This window comes from Lathyrus oleraceus, chromosome 7 (assembly GCF_024323335.1).
Source record: "Lathyrus oleraceus cultivar Zhongwan6 chromosome 7, CAAS_Psat_ZW6_1.0, whole genome shotgun sequence".
NCBI classification, from domain to species: Eukaryota; Viridiplantae; Streptophyta; class Magnoliopsida; order Fabales; family Fabaceae; genus Lathyrus; species Lathyrus oleraceus.
This window is the reverse complement of record NC_066585.1, coordinates 482,898,350-482,918,813: the sequence shown is the minus strand read 5'-3', so window position 1 is coordinate 482,918,813 and position 20,464 is coordinate 482,898,350.

Here is a 20,464-nt window from a genome sequence, read left to right as displayed (position 1 = left end):
CTTTGTTGTTCTTGTCAGCAATATCCTCCGGGATGTTCACAACAAACTCCTTCACCAGACCTTCAAAACATTGGGGCAGTGCACTAACTGTTTTCATCAAACCAGCAAACTTGATCAATTCCATAACCTCCTTCACTTCCACAGCCCCCTTCCCTAGCAACTCTCCTCTGTATCACAAATTTCCACTTGGCTGCACCATCTTCCAAATGAAAATAAATGTTATCCAAATGCACAGCAGCAACCTTGGGAGGAGATTTTCTAACATTTTGCTTTTTAGCAGGAGAGATATCTGGGACATCATCTTCAACATCATCTTCAGAATCAAAACTTTCTCTGACCTTTCTCTTCTTAACTTCCACTTTACTCCATGATTTTGACGAACCTACAGCAGCAGCCTTCTTACCAGTTCTGGCTGTCATCATCTCAGCCACATACCTCCCTTTCCTGGTCTTCATTTTCTTTGCAACACTTGGCTCCAAGTGATGAAACAAGGTGTCATCTTCACTATTTGAGCTGGTAGTTCCAATATTTGGTAATGATTTTCCATAAATGGGGCACTTTCTTTTAAGTAGGCAGACAATATTTTTATTACCTTTTCCACTCCACATTAATTGCTACAAATTCTCATGGATACAAATCCCCAATTTCCATCTTAAACATTCAAACTGATTAGCATCCAAAGCCTTTGTAAATATGCCAGCTAATTGCATTTCAGTAGTAACATGCTCCAATGCTATGATCTTCTCTTCCACAAGTTCTCTAATGAAGTGATGACGAATATCAATGTGCTTTGTCCTGCTGTGCTGAATAGAATTTTTAGAAATATTTAGAGCACTCAGGTTGTCACAGTACACTGTCATGACATCTTGTGTGACATTATATTCAGTCAACATTTGTTTCATCCAAACCAGTTGAGAACAGCTACTTCTAGCTTCTATGTATTCAGCACAAACACCTACAGCAAAGGCAATGTCAGGTCTACTCGCTGTGAGGTATAACAGACTTCCTCTCATGCTTCTGTATAAACTTTGATCTGGACTAACACCATTTTCATCTTTGGTGACTTTCGAATGTGTAGGAGCAGGTGTCCTTTTATGACTTGCACTCTCCATGCCAACCTTCTTAACAATGTTCTTGGCATATTTGCTTTGAGATAGAAAGATAGAATATTCTATCTGCTTGACTTGTAGCCCAAGGAAATAGGTTAGTTCTCCAACAAGGCTCATCTCAAACTCAGACTGCATTTGTATAACAACATGTTCTACCATCTGATCTGACATCCCATCAAACATAATATCATCCACATTGTAAGACCCTAATTTTGTCCCTAAGATCCCTCATGGCATCATAGCATTTCATTGCATAGCTTCAAGGATCTTTGAGCATCTTGGCTTCCTTTCCCCTTTGGGTAGGGATCTCTTTTGAGTGGTTTTGATCACCAGGCATAATGGCATTGTATATCATTGCTTTTATCATTTCATTTACTAACAAAAAGTACAAAAATATGTCATTAATCTTTGTTACTTGCAGCTTAAGCAAACACAGGTCAAGCACTTCCTGAGCATCCTTTGTGCAAGAGATGATGGTATTTTCTTGAGATGTGGACCATATGATCATTTTGATGAGCTTATATGAGTTATGGCTCCATTTTGGAGCATTTTTCCCAAGTGTTGGAGATTCAAATTCATCAAAGCATTTTCAGGTCATCTGAAGACCCAGACAGTCAACTGCACTGTCAACTGAGGACTTTGAGGTTAGGGAGATGATTGAGACACTTCATTCATGTTCGAACAAGGTTCATTTGACATTTCAAATATCCATATTGAAGATTTTGAGGTCAAGTCAAAAATTTCCCAAAATGGAAAGTGACCTATAATTTCAAATTTCCAAAAATGGCAAGTTTTCAGTCTACATTCAACTTAACTTTCCAACATCAAAGAAGCTTCAAATGAAATTTTTTTGAACATGAAAGTTGAAGATCTTTCTCTCCCATTTCCAAAAAGTCCAAGATCATGAGCATCTGATGAATTGTTGAAGAATTGTGATCAAATGATTGCAAGTGTGCATGGAACTTCAACAAGCCATAACTTTTGATCCAAAGCTCCAAATTGAGTGCCTCTTTTTGCATATTGCTTCTCATGACATATAATTTCCAAATCCAACATGGCATTGCATGAAATTTATTCACATGACAATTTGTCCATGCATGAGCATTTTGAAGGGAAAATCAAGAAGTTGAATTTTATTGATCATGCATGCAAAATACCAATTCTATGTTGATTATTGGTTGATTTTAAGTGATTTCAAGGCCTAACATGGTACTGTTCACGTGTAGCATGTACATGCTAAGCTCACTTGCATTTTTTGCACTACACCTCCTATTTCACTAATCATGTTTAGCTTTGGTTTAATTTTCATTTCAATATCATTAATAGACCATATAAAAGCAAAACCCTAATTTCATTGGAGTAGAACAGAACTCAGATCTGAGAATTTCCAAATTTCTTCCAAATTTTCTCTCTTTGAAAATCCAAATTTCTTGACACAAACCTTCATTCTCTTTGCATATTCATGACCCCTGTGTAATTCTGAGCAAGAATCATCATCTGGACTGTTCATTTGAGCTGGATTTCGAGCCATACAAGCACATGAACGTGAAGATGGAGTTCTGAAATTGAGTTGGATTTGAGGGCTTTCAGTCGCTTCTTGGTGCATAAAGCTTCATAGCAAGAGTAAAGGAGAAGATCTACACACTTTTGACTGCTCTTCAAGAGGTTTGATTTCGATTATCATGATTCTTCATTTTATGCACATGTTATGGTAGATCTTTTCATGCTGATTATCCTGATGCTTTTGGAATTTGAAATGGTTGAGTATTGATTGAGTTATGCTGAGTAGAAGTTTTGGATGCAAAAATGTTTATCTTCGATTTGCATTGGTTAGGAAGAATTAGATTAAGATGATGTTAGATTTGAGTTCTACGCGTGATAAGCTTTCGAACCATGTATATATTGCCGGATTCTGGAAAAAAATTGTGAAGGTGTTACTGTAGCGCCACCGTCTTCATGAAGAAGACGGTGGAAACCACCGCAGGAACCGCCGTCTGGTTCGCTCTGTATGAACTTAGGGTTTATCCCAGTCATCCTCCACGCACGCGCCTGTTGGCCAAATGATTGGATACGGCTTGCTTGACTTTCCACGCGTGGCGTTTAACTCTGAGTTGGCACGCCAACTCATTTAATGGAGTGCAGCGTTTTGATACGCGCCTCCCTTCGATTCCCATTGGCAGCATTTTATGATTTATTTGTTCCAGCGCTGGATTTTTGCATATACACAGTTCGATTCCCACCGGTTCCATTATTTCAAATTAAATCCAAACATTTCATTTCCCTCCATTTCATCATGTGATTACTTCATTAATTCATATTTTTTTTATCCAACTTTGAAAATTCATAACAAATTGAAAATGCATCCAATTTAATCCAAATTTTTTGCTATATGCTCATTTGAATGTCCTTTATTTTTTTATGTGAATTTCTTGATTTTATCATTTCTAGATTTTTAATTGTGGACTGTTATTTGAACATGTATGCAAATGTGACATGCTTCATTCATTCTATTGTGAAATGCTCATACATTGGCCAATTGATTTGAAATTTGGTATGCTGATTCCCAACATGTTGCATGATTTTTGAGGCTTGGTTGTGCATTTTTATCATTTTTCATCTCTGTTTTAGACACATGAATGTATGGTGTGACAATGTGTGTCATACAATTTGATGTCATATTTGTTCATTTTCATTGATATGTCAATTGAGCTTTTCTGATTCTAATATTTTGCATGATGCTTGTGTTTGACATGTTGAGTGCACATAAAAATTTTCATGATTGTTTGGTTCATTTCTGTTTTAATATGGAATTTTGATTCTTGATGTCCAATTGTGTGCTTTGTGATTGCCTTTTCCTTATCATGCTCATTAAATGGCTTTGCTTAATGATTTAGATTTGTTCCTTTTTAGGACATGTTCTTACTTGATTAAGTGTGCTTCATGCTGAATATCAACTTCTGTTTTGACTTTTTGCTTTGCCTTTGACCCTAGTCTTTGAACTAGTGGTTTGTACTCACCTTTTGAGCTTTGTATTTCAGGTTCAAGCAATTAGCCATAATCATTGATGTGATCTTATTACTTGAGATGCAAGTTACTTTGGTTAACTAACCTTGCTGTTTTGTAGGTCATTTGAATGATGAAACAATTTGAGTTGCTTGCACTTTGTACCTTGCTTTGTGTAACACTGTTGATTGGTTTTGTCTGTTTTCTGTTTATCTGTCAGAGTTACTAATTGACTAGCCTTTTTTACAGGTACTTTAGTCGCTTTAGCTCATTACTTGAGCTTTGCTTTTCTTGTGGTTGGCATACCACTTAGGTAACTTCTTTTCTCCATGTAGTCTGGAAGACCTGCCCTCTTTTGGCAGGCACCTGTCTGAAGCCCTCCTTAAGAGGCCATGTTTTTGATTGTTTAATTTTGTGCTAAAGACCTCAATGAGGCATGGTTACATGTTAAGACCTCCTAAGTGAAGAGTCAATTGGCAGATAAAAGGGATTTGCAATCAATCCCCTGCTATTCAGTTGAGTCTTTCATTATGCTCGCACTACGTACTGATGCTTTTGAATAAACACCCAAAATCTTGTATGAGTCAGTCATGTGGAATAGGATTCCTCATTCTGGATCCCCACACTTTCCTTGTCTTGAGCTCACCCCGGCCAGGGTTAAGAGCCATGAGGTCTAATCCTCATCTCCCCTTTCATCTGCTCACCCTAACCCTCAATGTTAGTGGTTAAGAGTTTCTGTTTACACTTATACAGTTGGTTTGTCTGTCGAGGTTGATATGACCCCTTGACTAAAGCCCACCCTTGTGTGAAGCCTCTTGTTTGTGTATAGCGTGTGACTGTTTGTTCATCTGTGCATTGATGTTTGTGTGTGCCTTTGTGCATTGTTTTCATTTTGAGCATTACTTGTATGTCATTGCCATGATCATTGCTCATACTTTGTGACAGTTATCTTGTCCTTTGAGGAGTCAATTGTAAGTCCAGCTATTGGCATTTGTTTCCTTTGCGTTGTTAGGAGTTGGATTTAAGACCATTGATTGGCATTCCATTTCCTTGGAGTCGAGTGTAAGACCAGCTATTGGCATCTTGTTTCCTCTTGCTTGTTTTCTCTGATACATGCTTTATCTTGCTTTTGCCCCGTGCTAGACTATTCCAAAGGAACTTACTTGGATCATTTCTATGATCTTGAGAAAGCAACCCTGTTTGTGGCTTTGTCCCTTAACCCTTACCTTTTGCATGCCTAACCTTGATCCATATTTTCATCCTTAACCCAAAACTAGAAAACTATTGTGCAAACATTTTGACTTGTTTTAAAAACTAGAAACCTAGGCCTTGTGCCTTTGATTTTCAAACTTTCTTTTCATAATACTTATTTTGAATTGAACTTTAAGTCAACTTTGACATGTTTGTGAATACTTCTAATTGGTTAATTCAACCCACTCAAATGTGCTTCTTTTGTGATTTCAATGATCACTTCTTAATCAAAATTTTCATGCATTAGCCATAGATTTGAGTTATCTTAGTGGTTGATGTGAATCTCACCTTTTGTCCTTAGTGATTGAATTGTAAGACTTCCCTGCTTATTATAGGGTTAACCCCTCACTAGCACGTTGAAGCTGTTCTCACATGGTGGACCTGTGGTTGTTCAGGTTGAGTTTTCTCCCTTTGATAACGAAAGACCTTAAGGCTTTTGTTTAAAATCAATCCACTCATCTTTTTGAAATCTTTTAGCCGAACTACGGTGTTTTGATCCTTATCTTTCATGAAAGGTACGTAGGCAATGGGTTTCATCCATCCAAACACAAAAATGTAAATAAACTTGTATATTCTTCTCTCATCTCTTCAATCATGTTTGCACAATAAATATTTCATAAACAATAACCTGATACAACAAGTTGTGAAAAGGGCTCCCTAGGAGTACCTAGGATATTGTAGGTGCCTAACACCTTCCCATAACATAACCAACCCCCTTACCCAGATCTCTGACCCCCTTTTACTAGTTTTGTTTGTAAAACTTTATAGGCTTTTGTTCGCTTTCTAGCCATTCCTTTGGATAAATAGAAGTGCGGTGGCGACTCAACTTTGTATGATTTACCTTGGATCTAATTAATATTTCCAATGGTGACGAATACACCGCTACAGAAAAGTGGCGACTCTGCTGGGGAAAAGAAAGGATTCCTGGTGGGTTTGCCTACTTTTCACACTTGTTGTATATATTTGTTTATGACATATTTTTGGTGCAATTTGGGATTACTGTATTGATTGTAATGTTTGAATTGCTTTGTATATCAATTGCTTGCATTGCTTGGTGGTCTCTGTGAGATGAGTTCTATACCCGAACTCGAGTGCACCCTATGATAGGAGAATGGCATAGTCTCGTCGACTTGTGTGGAGTTATTCCTTAGCAAGTTGACTTGCGAGTCCATTCACTTGGTGAAGGTCATGTTGGATTAATGATGTCACACAAGTCATTTGTGGTTATGCATTATTCTTTCAATATGTGCCGTAGAAGCCAAGGACCTTAGTGTACCAAGCACATCTTGGCCTATTTTTAGGACGTAGTGCGGAAGTCGTTCAAATGTAAGATTTGATGCGATTGTTACGCGATACTACACTCATAAGAGTCTCTCTTGAGAATATTTTTGGAATACGAGTATTCGTTCCTCCGATAATATTCGAAAGATGGGATGATGACTATGGGAACCTCTTGTAGAACATGTTCGGCAGGTTTAAACCATAGTACACTCCCTTTGGGTGGTTCTTAACCGAGACTCCATGCTCGTGACTCACAACAAACCCTTGATTCATGGTTGATCCGTTCAGACATCCTTAATATCAATGGAACTTGGGTGTTGATAAGGTGTAAACCATAATCCACCAAAATGGATGATTGATATTAAGGAGGTTTGAGCCGTTCATATATTGTTAATATCAATGGAACTTGGGTGTTGATAAGGTGAAAACCATAATCCACCAAAATGGATGATTGATATTAAGGATAATATGAGCCATCCCATGACCTTTGTCTGGTGTGCTTTGCTTGATCCTTGAGTGTGATTGTTGCATTCATGCATTCATGCATTCATCTGCATCCATATCATCAAAAAATGAGAATTTTTTTTCAAGGAACTTAAGGGGTTTCTTTGCAAAAAATTTCAGACATGGAAAGACAAAGAATTATTTGATGAGATATTTCCATATGCGATAAAATGATTAATATTTCAAAGTTTGCAAATAAAACCCTAGAGTTCCTTTGAAATAAAAACAAATCATATGCACAAGCATTGCATGCATCATATGCATAAGCAGGTGTTGTTCTCAGCCTCTGGTCCTGTGATCTGACTCTGTGCTCTTCATTTACTTAGAAGACAAGCTGACTCACCTGTACTATACCAGAGCCAACTCTTCCAGATTGATGGATCATCTAGAGCAAGAGAACCGTGAGCTCAAAGAGGAAGTCGCCAGACTGAGTGCTTTGATGGAGTCTTTCCTGGCTGCTCAGAATCAGTCGTCTCCAACACCTGCAACTCCTCCCCAGAGGACAGTCATTTCTGAGATTGTCTCCTCTACAGTGCCTGCTGCCAGTGCCCACTTCGTGCCAACAACCATGTCGTCCGGGTTTCCGTGGGGGATGCCTCCTGGCTTTATGCCTGATATTCCCGCGCCAACGTTTGCTTCCATGTCAGCATCTAGCCCGGTCCTTGCTATTCCTCCACCTGTCGTGCATACCGCTCCTAGGGTAGACGACACCATCTACCATTCTGAGCCGTCTGAGGGCCCAGATTTTCATGAGAAGATGGATGCTATGAATGACCAATTTCTTGAACTCCGCAAGGAATTGAAGAATCTTCGAGGAAAGGACCTCTTTGGCAAATCTGCTGCCGACCTCTGTTTAGTTCCCGGTGTGAAAATTCCTGTCAAGTTCAAGGTCCCAAACTTTGAGAAGTACAAGCGGAACACCTTCCCTCTCAGTCACCTGGTCATGTATGCCAGGAAAATGTCTACTCAAACGGATAATGATCGGCTACTCATTCATTATTTCCAGGACAGTCTGTCTGGTGCTGCACTGCGTTGGTATATGAGTTTGGACAGTGCAAACATCCGTTCCTTCAATAATCTTGGCGAAGCCTTCGTCAAGCAATACAAATACAATATCGATATGGCTCCCGATCGGGATCAGTTGCGAGCCATGTCCCAGAAGGACAAGGAGACTTTCAAAGAGTATGCCCAGAGGTGGCGAGAGTTAGCAGCTCAGATTGTGCCTCCGCTGGAAGAGAAGGAAATGACCAAAATCTTTTTGAAGACTTTGAGTTCATTCTATTACGAGCAGATGATTGCTAGCGCTCCTTCTGACTTCACCGAAATGGTGAACATGGAGATGCGACTAGAGGAAGGGGTTAGAGAAGGTCGGCTAATCAGGGATGAAGGCTCTTCTTCCAAACGATATGGAGCGTTTGCCAAGAAGAAAGATGGAGAGGCACATGCCGTGACCTCCCATGTGAAATCCAGGATAACTCAAACCTATGGCTAATTTTTATGAAAGGTTTTGACAAAGGTGGTCATTGGAACCACAAAAACAACTTGAAGTCAGTTGTATTTACAAGTTAGAGGTATTTACAAAATGAGGTCAAAGTTGAATTAAGATTTATTCACAATGAGTATTAATGAAAAGGATTTTGAAAAGTCAAAGGCATAAGGCCTAGGTTTCTAGTTTGAAACAAAATCAAAGTTTGCACATAAAAGAGTTTGGCTTGGGTTGGAGTGGAGAGAAGAAGAGAAGGGCTAGTCCTAAAGCATACAAAGATAAAAGAAGAGATAAAACCCTTGGAGTTCCTTTTCTTGAAATCATAAAGATGATTCAAGATGCTCCTTTCCCTTGGACATAGAAATCACTCAAGAAATCAATCAAATATTATATTCAAGCTCCTAGGATCTCCATTTGGCTTGTCTCTCTTAACTTGGCTACTCATGACAATGGTCCTTCTTACTATCTCAAGATGGAATCCCTATCACAAGAACAAACATCAAAAAGTTCACAACACAATAAAAGGAATGGACAAAGAATGAGTTTAGATTAGGGGTCCTTTGAAGTCAACTTTAAGATTTAGCATTCTAAAGGCATGAGGCCTAGTTGCTCTTTAACAAGTTTAGCAGTCTAAAGGCATGAGGCCTAGTTGCTCTTTAACAAGTTTAGCATTCTAAAGGCATGAGGCCTAGTTGCGCTTGGACTCCTTTAAGCATAGGTATTGTCCTAATTCTAAGTCCTTTCTCCCTTTTGCATTGGGTGCACACAAACAAAGACAAAACAACCACAAGATAACAATATATTTATATACAATAATGAGCTCAAATGAGCAAAAGGAAAATGACATAAACATAAAATATATGCTCAAGTGAGCAAAGGGAAAAGCAATATGAATAAATGAGCAAGAAACTAAATTGGATTAAAGTAAATTGCAAGAAATTAAATGCTTAAATTAAAGTTAGTGGTTAGTGTAGCGGTGTATTCGTCACTATATGATTTATTGATTAAACCATAAGCAAAGCATATAAAGAAATCGAGTCGCCACCGCACTTTTATTTATCCAAAGGATTGGCTAAAAAGCGAACAAAAGCCTAAGAAGTTTTACACATAGAAAACTAATGAAAAGATCAGAGAGTCTGGGTAAGGGGTAAATTACGCAATGGGAAGGTGTTAGGCACCCAAAACGTCCTAGGTACTCCTAGGGAGCCCTTTTCACACTTGTTGTATAAGAAAAAGTTTATTTGTTTATGACATATTGTGCAAACATGAATGGGAAGATGAGAAAAGAATATACAATTTTATTATTTTTGTGTTTGAACGGATGAACCCGTTGCCTACGTACCTTTCCATAAAAGGTAAGGATCAAAATGCCGTAGTTCGGCTAAAAGATTTCCAAAAATTAGTGAGTTCATTTTAAAACATAAGCACTAAGGCTTTTCATTACCAATGGGAGAAAACTCAACCTGAATCAACAATCCACCAGGCGAGGACGGCTTCAACATACTAGTGAGGGGTTAACCCTATAATAAGTATGGAAGACTTACAATCAACTCATAAGGATAAGGTAAGATTTACATCAACCACCATGGTAATTGAAACCTATGGCTAATGTATGAAAACATATTAACAATGGACAAAGCCACAAAACAATTGAATGGGTGAAGTTAATTGATTATGAGTATTCACAAAAGGATGGTCAAAGTATGATTTAGGTTCAATTCAGAAAGAAGTGTTATCAAAAGTGCAGTTTGAAAAGTCAAGGACTTAAGGTCCAAGTTTCTAATTTGAAAAGACATGAAGATGTTTGCACAATAGTTCAAAGTTTTGAATTAACAATGTGAAAAGGTTTAGGACAAAGAGGGTAAATGGATAATGGAGTGTAAAACTTCTCAGAAAGGTTCACCTCTTGAAATCATATAGAAGATGATTCAAGTGTGTCCTTAGGAATGAAGTAACAATGCAAGTAAGCAAATAAAAGCAAGGTGATACCGGATGCCATCAATGGACTTATACCAATCTCACAAACAAAAGCGGATACCGGATACCAATCAATGGATTTACACCAATCTCCTAAAACAAAACAATGATACCGGATGCTAATAAATGGACTTACTCCAATCTCACAAAACAAAAGCGGATACCGGATACCAATAAATGGATTTACACCAATCTCCTAACACAAAACAAGGATATCAGATGCCAATAAATGGACTTATTCCAATCTCCTAAGGCAAACAAAATATGGATGTCAGATGCCAATCTATCTGGACTTATACCAACCTCCACAGGATGATCATAGGAATACAAATGCCAACAACATGGACTTACAATTGCATCCTCACATACAGCATACAAACAGAAGCAATGGACATAAGTGGCCAAATGAAATGGTCTTACACTCTATCCCTTCCAAATCATAGGAACAATGGCCAATGAATGGACTTACAGTTGTCCTCAATGGGAAAACAAAGATGGATCACAAAGATATGAAGTGATGATCATGCACTAATGAGCAATTAATGATGATAAATGCACAAAGGCAAACAAGCAAACATGTACAGATGAATCAAGCAATCAATCAAACAAAGTCATTTAGCACACACTATAACCAAGCAATTAGGCTCAAGCAAGGGTTAGACTTTAAAGTCAACTGGAATGGGGTGAATGGTGCTCTTAACCTTAACATTGAGAGTTAAGGTGAAGCAGATGAAAGGATATGAGGGGTGTGCCTCATTGCTCTTATCCCTGGTCAGGGAGAGCATTGAATATCAGAAGGTGTGGGAGTTCAGAAAGTTGGAACTCTCTCCACAAGTTAATGACTCTATAGATCTTGGGCTTTTACTCACTATGCATCAACACATGTGGTGTGAGCAAGGTGAGTGACACACAGAATAGTAGGAGATGGATTACACATCTCTTTTGTCTACCAATTGCCTTATCAAAAGGACTTTTCCTGCTTGGGGACAAAGATAAACAATCACACACATTGCCTCTTAAGGAGGACTTCAGACAGGTGCCTGGCCAAGTAACAGGCCAGGTCTTCCAGACTACATGAAGAAGAGATGTATACCTCAATGCTTAAGCTATCAAGCAAAGCAAAAGCAAGTTCACAATGGAACTATAGCAACTAAGGTACCTGAAATTAATCCAACACAATCAGTATTCAATTCAAAAAAGAAAGTCAACAGACAACAGACAGTCAACTATACACAAGCAATGCATTAAGCAAAGCATAAGCCCAACTCAAAGGAGCTCAAAGCATCCTACAAAACAATGTCAAAGTTAGTTCATAACAATCAAACAAACCAACTCAAGCCATATGAATTAATCTCCTTAAAGCCATGTGCTTCTTAACCTGAAAACAAACTCAAACATGAGAAGCAAACCCTTAGGCCAAAGCCTAGGGTCAAAGGAGGAGAAATAGACCAAAACAGAACATAAAAATTGGGAAGAATCAAGATTAATCAATTAAAGACATCATCCAATTGGTCCCATATCAAAACTATGCACCAAATCCATTTCAAAAACAACGCATGTCAAACTAGGCAAGTTGGAAACTCATAGAGGCAAACAGAATGAACCAATTCAAATCAAATCAAAAATGGCTCAATAAATTCCAAGAAAAATCATGCCTAAACATAACACATCAAAGGATCAACACACTAAAAATCATGGAATTTGAATAAGTGGAAGCATGTCAAAGAAAATCACTAAGTCATGGTATGCAAAAACAAGCTCAAACAAGGCCACAAATGGTGCATCAACTTCACACAAGCATAAAACAGTGATGACAAATGATAAATGATCCAAACCAAAACCAAAATGAACTTCAATGTGTTAAGAATCAATGTACAAAATTTCAAGTCCATATGATAATGCATAAGAATTTCACAAATCATGGAAGTTCAACACTCATTTAAAGTCCAAATATGACCAAACAGCAAAGAAAATCTCAAACAAATAGGAAATGGATCCAAAAATTCTACAAAACTTCATGCTCAAACTAGACATCCAAAAGTATCAACATGCAAAAATTCAGATTATTTGAAGTTCATATGGCATGGTAAATAAAATCAGCAACATGAACAAGAAATGGTGTGACACACATTGTCACACCTCCATTAATCACATCATATCTCAACATCCAGGAATGCAAAAATCACAAACTCTATACCAAAAGATCAGTCAAGATGTCTAGATTGTGCATGTAAAATTTCAGCTCTATTGGATCAAGCATCATGATTTCATAAAAGAAATGGCAAGCATTGTGCAAGAAATGACATACATGAACAAACCCTAGGCTAAAAACAAATTCAACCGAGAACAAATCTGGAAAAAATATCCAAAAAAAAGTAGACATGATGATGAACATTTTACAAAAAATTCCAGCTGATTTGGATTATTATTTTAGGAGTTATGATTTTTCCAATGTGAAGAAAAATTAAAAAAAAAAAGAATGAAAGGAAGTATGTGAATGTGATAAGCATATGTGAGAAAATGCAAAAAGCAAAATATGTGGATGCTGGAAGCCGGATTCGAACCGCGTCAACTTTCAAATGTGGCGCTCACTTAATGAAACGCACTGTTTCATTAAGTGAGGTGGCGCGTTCTGATTCGTGGCATGGCACACAAACAACGAAAAACATGCAAACAAGGCTCATGCAAGATCAAACGGATTCTGGAACTGGAAAACCTAACAAGTTCATGCAAGTTCATCACGTTCATACTCATCAAGAACAAGACTCCACAGAAATTCATGAACCGCATATCATTCAATCCGCCTTTCATCACACATCAACAATATAGCATGGATTTGTTCTAATTCTACGCATGGCAAAAGAATCGATCACAATAAGTTTTAACATCCAATATTCAAATCCACATAACTTTCTCAAAACCTAATGAAATCAAGAGATCTAAAGTGCAGTGTGATCTACATTCCAAGATCTACAAAATCCACATGAGAATTGCAAGAATTGGAGCAATCGAGTTCTTACCTTGATGATGATGCAGAGCTAGATTCGTGAGTTTCAATGCTTGGAAATGCAAAACAGATGCTCAATGATGATGAGGAAGACGAATGAATGCAAGGCTTTAGCTCAACAGTGCTTGAACACGATGAAATCTCCAACTGCCATGTGAATATTCAAGCTTCAACAGCCACAATTCTTCAAGAATTTTCCAAGATTTGGCTTCAATTCACTTCAATAATCCCTGCAGATAATGATTAGCACAAGAAACAAGCAAAAGAAATGCTGAAATTCGATGAACAAAATTGAGAAAATTTGAGAGAATTTGAGATGAAAAGTGTTTGGATCTGAAATTGTGAAGTTCTCCCCCTGATTTTCTGTTATGATTAGCACTTTATACCACCTGTTAATCAAACTTGTTAATCATGATTAGCAAAAATGCAATGGATTAAGTGAAATGGGAGTGTTATGCAATTTGGCCAAAATGCCCTTCATGCATGCATGGCAATGAACAGTACCGAGTTTCCACTTGAAATTCACTTCAAAAATCAGTTTGGATGCAAATGACATTGGTTGAAATTGAATGAAATGCATAAATTTCAAATTAGCACTTTCCCTCCAAAAATTCAAATTGATTCAATTGGAAAATGCCATTTTTTGTGATGAGTTTTAATGAAATGTGATGTATGATTATGATAGTAGGGATCAAGAGAAAATTGCTCAAAAAAGAATCACATGAATTGGCCTTTTGATGCAAAAGTTATGCCTTGTTGAAGTTCAAAATTCCTTGCCAATGATTTGATCATAACTTGCCAACCACAAATGAGAAATGGATGTTCTTGGACTTTTTGGAAAGGTAAGAGCAAGATCTTCAACTTTCATGTTGGACAAAATTTGATTTGAAGCTTTCTTGGACATGTAAAGTTGAGGAGAAGACCTTTCCATTTTTGGCAATTTGAAATTACAGGTCACTTACTATTTTTGGAAACTTTTTGTCTGACCTCAAATCCTTCAATGTTGATGTTTGACATGTTATATGAGACTTGTATGGACATGAATGAGGCCTCTCTAACCATCTCCCACCATCAAATCCCTGATTAAATGCACAGTTGACCACAGTTGACTTTGCTAGGGTTTCAGCTGACCCAGCTATGCTCTGATGAATTTCAAGCCTCTACCACTTGAGATATTGATTCCAAATGATATCACAACTCATATGAACTCTTGTGAATGATCAATGGTGCCCAAATTCTTCAAGAATGGCCACCATCTATGGCTCAATGAATGCCTTTGACTGGTTTGACCTAGTGTTGCTTCATCTGCAAGTAACAGGGTTAGATGGCAATATTTTTGTACTTTTGGTTAGTAAACAAATAAAAAGCAATGATATACAAATGCTAAACATGCTTGGTGATCAAGAATCACACTCACAAGATAACCCACCCACAAGGAAGGAGGCAAGGTGCACCATGATCCTTGAGGCAATGATATGATGTGATATGATATGATGAGGGATCTTAGGGACAAAATTGGGGTCTTACAGTTAGTAGTTATGTTAGTGTGTCACAAGACTATTTAGCGCTATGTTAAGCAATCGTAAGTGGACTATTGTAGTAGTCACACCTATCTGAGATCGGTCAATAAAACTATAGGAAAATAAACACAAGTTAGAGATCATGACTAGTAAGCCAAGCTCCTACAACTTGCCATGCCAAAAGAAAAGATGAAAGCCTTGTATGGACTTTAGGTTTTTTGATTGACCAAGAAGCAACCTATCTTAGACACAAAGCAACTCACTTGATCATGGATCAAGTTGAGTTTGATTTGGATCAAAGAAGGTTAAACCTCTCATATGTCAAGACCAACCATAAGACATTAACTCATTGGCCAAAATAAAAAGAAATAAGATGAAGATGAAATGAAATGGACCAAGAAATAAAGTGTCAAACACAAATGGTCTAATGTGAATCAAATCATCATCAACCAATGGTAAACAGAAGAGAAATGAAGATTAGAAGTCAACAAGTCAAAAATATTTTTTTTGGTATTTTTTGGAATTAAAATAAATGCAAAATTGAAATGGACAAAATATGGTCAAACCTCAAACACAATTGAAATCAACTTAAACAAGTCCAATTAAATTCTCATAGGTCTAACATGGTCAAACAAGGTTTGGCAAATTTTCTCAATAATTTTGGAAATCATAAACTATTTTAAAACAATTAAAAACAAATAAAATAACACAATATGAATTAAAATCTCAAATAAATCTCAAATCAATTAAGAAATTGATGAGACTATTTTTCATTGACTTATCATGATCCATATGTATTAAGAAAATATTTTTGGATTTTTCAGATATCAAAAAATATTTAAAATGAATTAAAAATTATTAAAAACCAAATAATTCACAAAAAATATTAAATGAAGTCACAAAAATAATTAAAAATCAAAATATAAAACTAGATTTTTCAAAATTTTTTTTGCCCTTGGTCTCATATTTTTGTGACTTCAAATAAAATATTTATGAAATTTTGAAAATAAAAGGAATTAATGAAATTAAAACAGAAAATTGAAAAATAGAAAAAATGCGCTGCCATTGGATCTGTTTCATTAATTGACGTGGCATCATCACACGATCCAGAGGCGCGGTCTCACCATGGTCTTAAGTCAAGCGCATCACATTTGGAATTAAAATAAGTCAAATGAATCAATGGCCACGATTATAACATTTGAGCCAGATCTGAGGGACATGAAGCATCCACGTGGGGATGGTGGTGGAAACCACCATCTTCTCCGGCCAACTAACAGTTTCCGGCCACCACACGCAGGTTTTCAAAAGTTAACCAAAATAAACAAATGATATCACAACTCATATGAACTCTTGTGAATGATCAATGATGCCCAAATTCTTCAAGAATGGCCACCATCTATGGCTCAATGAATGCCTTTGACTGGTTTGACCTAGTGTTGCTTCATCTACAAGTAACAGGGTTAGATGACAATATTTTTGTACTTTTGGTTAGTAAACAAATAAAAAGCAATGATATACAAATGCTAAACATGCTTGGTGATCAAGAATCACACTCACAAGATAACCCACCCACAAGGAAGGAGGCAAGGTGCACCATGATCCTTGAGGCAATGATATGATGTGATATGATATGATGAGGGATCTTAGGGACAAAATTGGGGTCTTACAGATGCCCCTATTTAAGGTCATTCTAGCCGGAGAAATGAAGTTTAGAAATCTTCATCTCAACGCGGTAGAATGGGCTTAAATAACAGTAATGAGACTGTAGCGGTGTATTCGTCGCTATATGATCTATTGATTAAACCATAAGCAAAGCATACAATGAATCGAGTCGCCACCGCACTTTTATTTATCCAAAGGGCTGGCTAAAAAGCGAACAAAAGCCTAAGAAGTTTTACGCGTAGAAAACTAATAAAAAGATCAGAGAGTCTGGGTAAGGGGTAAATTACGCAATGGGAAGGTGTTAGGCACCCACTACGTCCTAGGTACTCCTAGGGAGCCCTTTTCACACTTGTTGTATAAATTTGTTATTTGTTATGAAATATTTATTGTGCAAACATGATTGGGATGATGAGAAAAGAATATACAATTTTATTGTTTTTGTGTTCGAACGGATGAACCCGTTGCCTACGTACCTTCCATCAAAGGTAAGGATCAAAACGCCGTAGTTCGGCTAAAAGATTTCCAAAAGTTAGTGGATTCAATTTTAAACATAAGCCCTAAGGTCTTACGTTATCCACGGGAGAAGACTCAACCTTATACAAACAACAAGTCCACCATGTGAGAACAGCTTCAACTTGCTAGTGAGGGGTTAACCCTATAATAAGCAAGGAAGACTTACAATTCAATCAACTAAGGACAAATAGGTGAGATTGACATCAACCAACTTGGATAAATCAAACCTATGGCTAATGTATGAAAACTTAACAAGAATGGACAAAGCCACAAAACAATTGAATGGGTGAAGTTAATTGATTATGAGTATTCACAAAAGGAGGGTCAAAGTATGATTAAGATTGATTCAAAAGAAGTATTATGAAATGGAGTTTGAAAAAAGTCAAGGACTTGGGGTCCAGGTTTTTAATTTAAAAGCATGAAGATGTTTGCAGAATATTTATCTCAAGTTTTGAAAGTAATGTGTGAAAAGGTTTTAGGACAAAATGGATGAATGGATGAAAATGGAGTGTAAAACTTCTTAGAAGGTTCACCTCTTGAAATCATATAGAAGATGATTCAAGTGTGTCCTTTGGAATAGACAATGGGCAATAACAAACAAGCAAAGAAAGAAAGTCAACAAAAGCGGATACCGGATGCCAATTACTGGACTTATACCAATCTCCTAAAACAGAACCGGATATCAGAGGCCACTCTATGGACTTATACCAATCTCCTTAACAAAGAAATAAAAAGTGGATACCGGATGCCAATCTATCTGGACTTATACCAATCTCCAGCAAAGCAAAGCAACATTTGGATGTCAGATGCCAATCTATCTGGGCTTACTCTAACCTCCAACATATGATCATGGGAAAACAAATGCCAAATTACACGGACTTACAATTGCATCCTCACATACAACAAGCAAATGCATCAAGCAAAGAGAAGATGAGTGGCCAATGAAATGGTCTTATATTCACTTCCATATCATAGGAACAATGGCCAATGAATGGTCTTACAATTGTCCTCAATGGGCAAACAACAAAGGTATGTCACAAAGACAAATGAAATGATCATGCACTAATGAGCAATTAATGATGATAAATGCACAAAGCATGCAAGCAAACATGTGCATATGAAATAAGCAATCAATCAAATGAAATCATTCAGCACACACTATAACCAAGCAATAAGGCTCATACAAAAGGGTTAGGCATTGAAGCCAACTGGAATAGGGTTAATGGTGCTCTTAACCTTGACATTGAGAGCCAAGGTGAAGCAGATGAAAGGATATGAGGGGTGTGCCTCATGCTCTTATCCTTGGTCAGGGAGAGCTTCAAATATCAGAAGGTGTGGGAGTTCAGAAAGATGGAACTCTCTCCACAAGTTAGACTCTATAGATCTTGGGTTTTTACTCAACATGCATCAAACACAAGTAGTGTGAGCAATGTGAGTGACTCACAGAATAGTAGGAGATAGGCTACATATCTCTTTTGTCTACCAATTGCCTTATTTAAAGGACTTTTCCTGCTTGGGACAAAAATAAACAAGCAAAAACATCGCCTCTTAAGGAGGACTTCAGACAGTTGCCTGGCTAAGTAATAGGCCAGGTCTTCCAGACTACATGAAGAAAAAGGATTCTACCTCAATGCAAATGCTATCAAGCAAAGCAAAGCAAAGTTCACAAAGAACTACTAGCAACTAATGTACCTGAAATCAATCAAACACAATTAGTATACCAGACACAAAGTTAAAACAAACAGCATAAGCCAACAGACAATACAGTCAAGCATATGTGCAAAGCAACGAGCTCATAACAAGTGAGCTAGGCAACCTACAAAACAAACAAGTTAGTTCATGATAAACAATCAAACTCATTCAACTTGTATTGATCTCTTTGAAGAATTTGTTGCTTAACCTGAAAAACCAAGCTTAAACATGAGTGACAAGACCACTAGGACAAGCCTAGGGTCAAAAGGAGATAAAAAGTTTAAAACAGCAAGGGACAAGTGCCCAAAGTCAAGACAAATCAATCAAGAAGCAAACCTAAGTGGTTTCACATTCATATCATTCATCATTATCATTTCACAAACAGATTAGGTCAAAACATGTCATAAGAACCTTAAAGAAGTCAACAGAATGATTCAAGTCAAATCCAATCACAAACATCTCAAAAAAATTCTCAAATAAATCATGCTCAAACATCATCCATAACATGATAGGCATACCAAATTTCAGCTCATTTGGATCAAGGGAAGTAGGTCAATGAAAATCAGAAAGTCAAAGCAAGTTCAAGCATACTCATACAAAGCATCAAAACATGCACCAACTTCAATAAATCATAAAACAGTGACAACACATGATAAATGAATGGGACTAAAACCATGACAAACTTTAAGATGTCTACAATTCACATGTCAAATTTTAAGTTCATCCAATTAAGCATGAGAATTTCACAAATCAAATAAAAACATGTGTCACAAAAAGTCAACAAATGACCAAACAGGGGAGAAAATTCCAATCAAATAGGAAATGCCATCAATAATTCCAGACAAATTCACATGTATTCTAAACATCCACAAGTATGTTCATGCAAAAATCCAGACCATTTTGAGTTCAATAAGCATGGTAATTAAAATCATGAAGTTGGACATAAATGGTGTGACACAAATTGTCACACCTCTAATCAAAAAATCATATCTCAATAACCAGCAATGATAATTTCACAAACTCTACACCAAAATCACCATGAACATGTCTAGTTTAAGCACAAAAAATTTGGGGAGCATTGGATAATGTATCATCATTTCACAAACAATTTGGCAAGGTATACATAAAATGGACAACATGAACAAACCCTAGCACATTTTAAAATCCACACATGCAAAAAATCTGGAAAAATTATCATAAAAAACTAGAGATCAAGAGGAGCAATCCACAAAAAATCCCATCAAAATTAGATTAGAATTTAAGCACTTATGATTTTTGAAAGATTGGCATATCAAATGAAATAAAAATTGAAAAATAAAATGATTTAAATAATTATGAAACCGGGAATGGCATTTTGGTAATTTGGGAGTCCCTTAAGTGAAACTCTGCGTTTCACTTAAGGAGGTGTCAGCCAACGACTGGTGCATGGCAATCAAACAGTGCCTTCATGCAAGCAAAA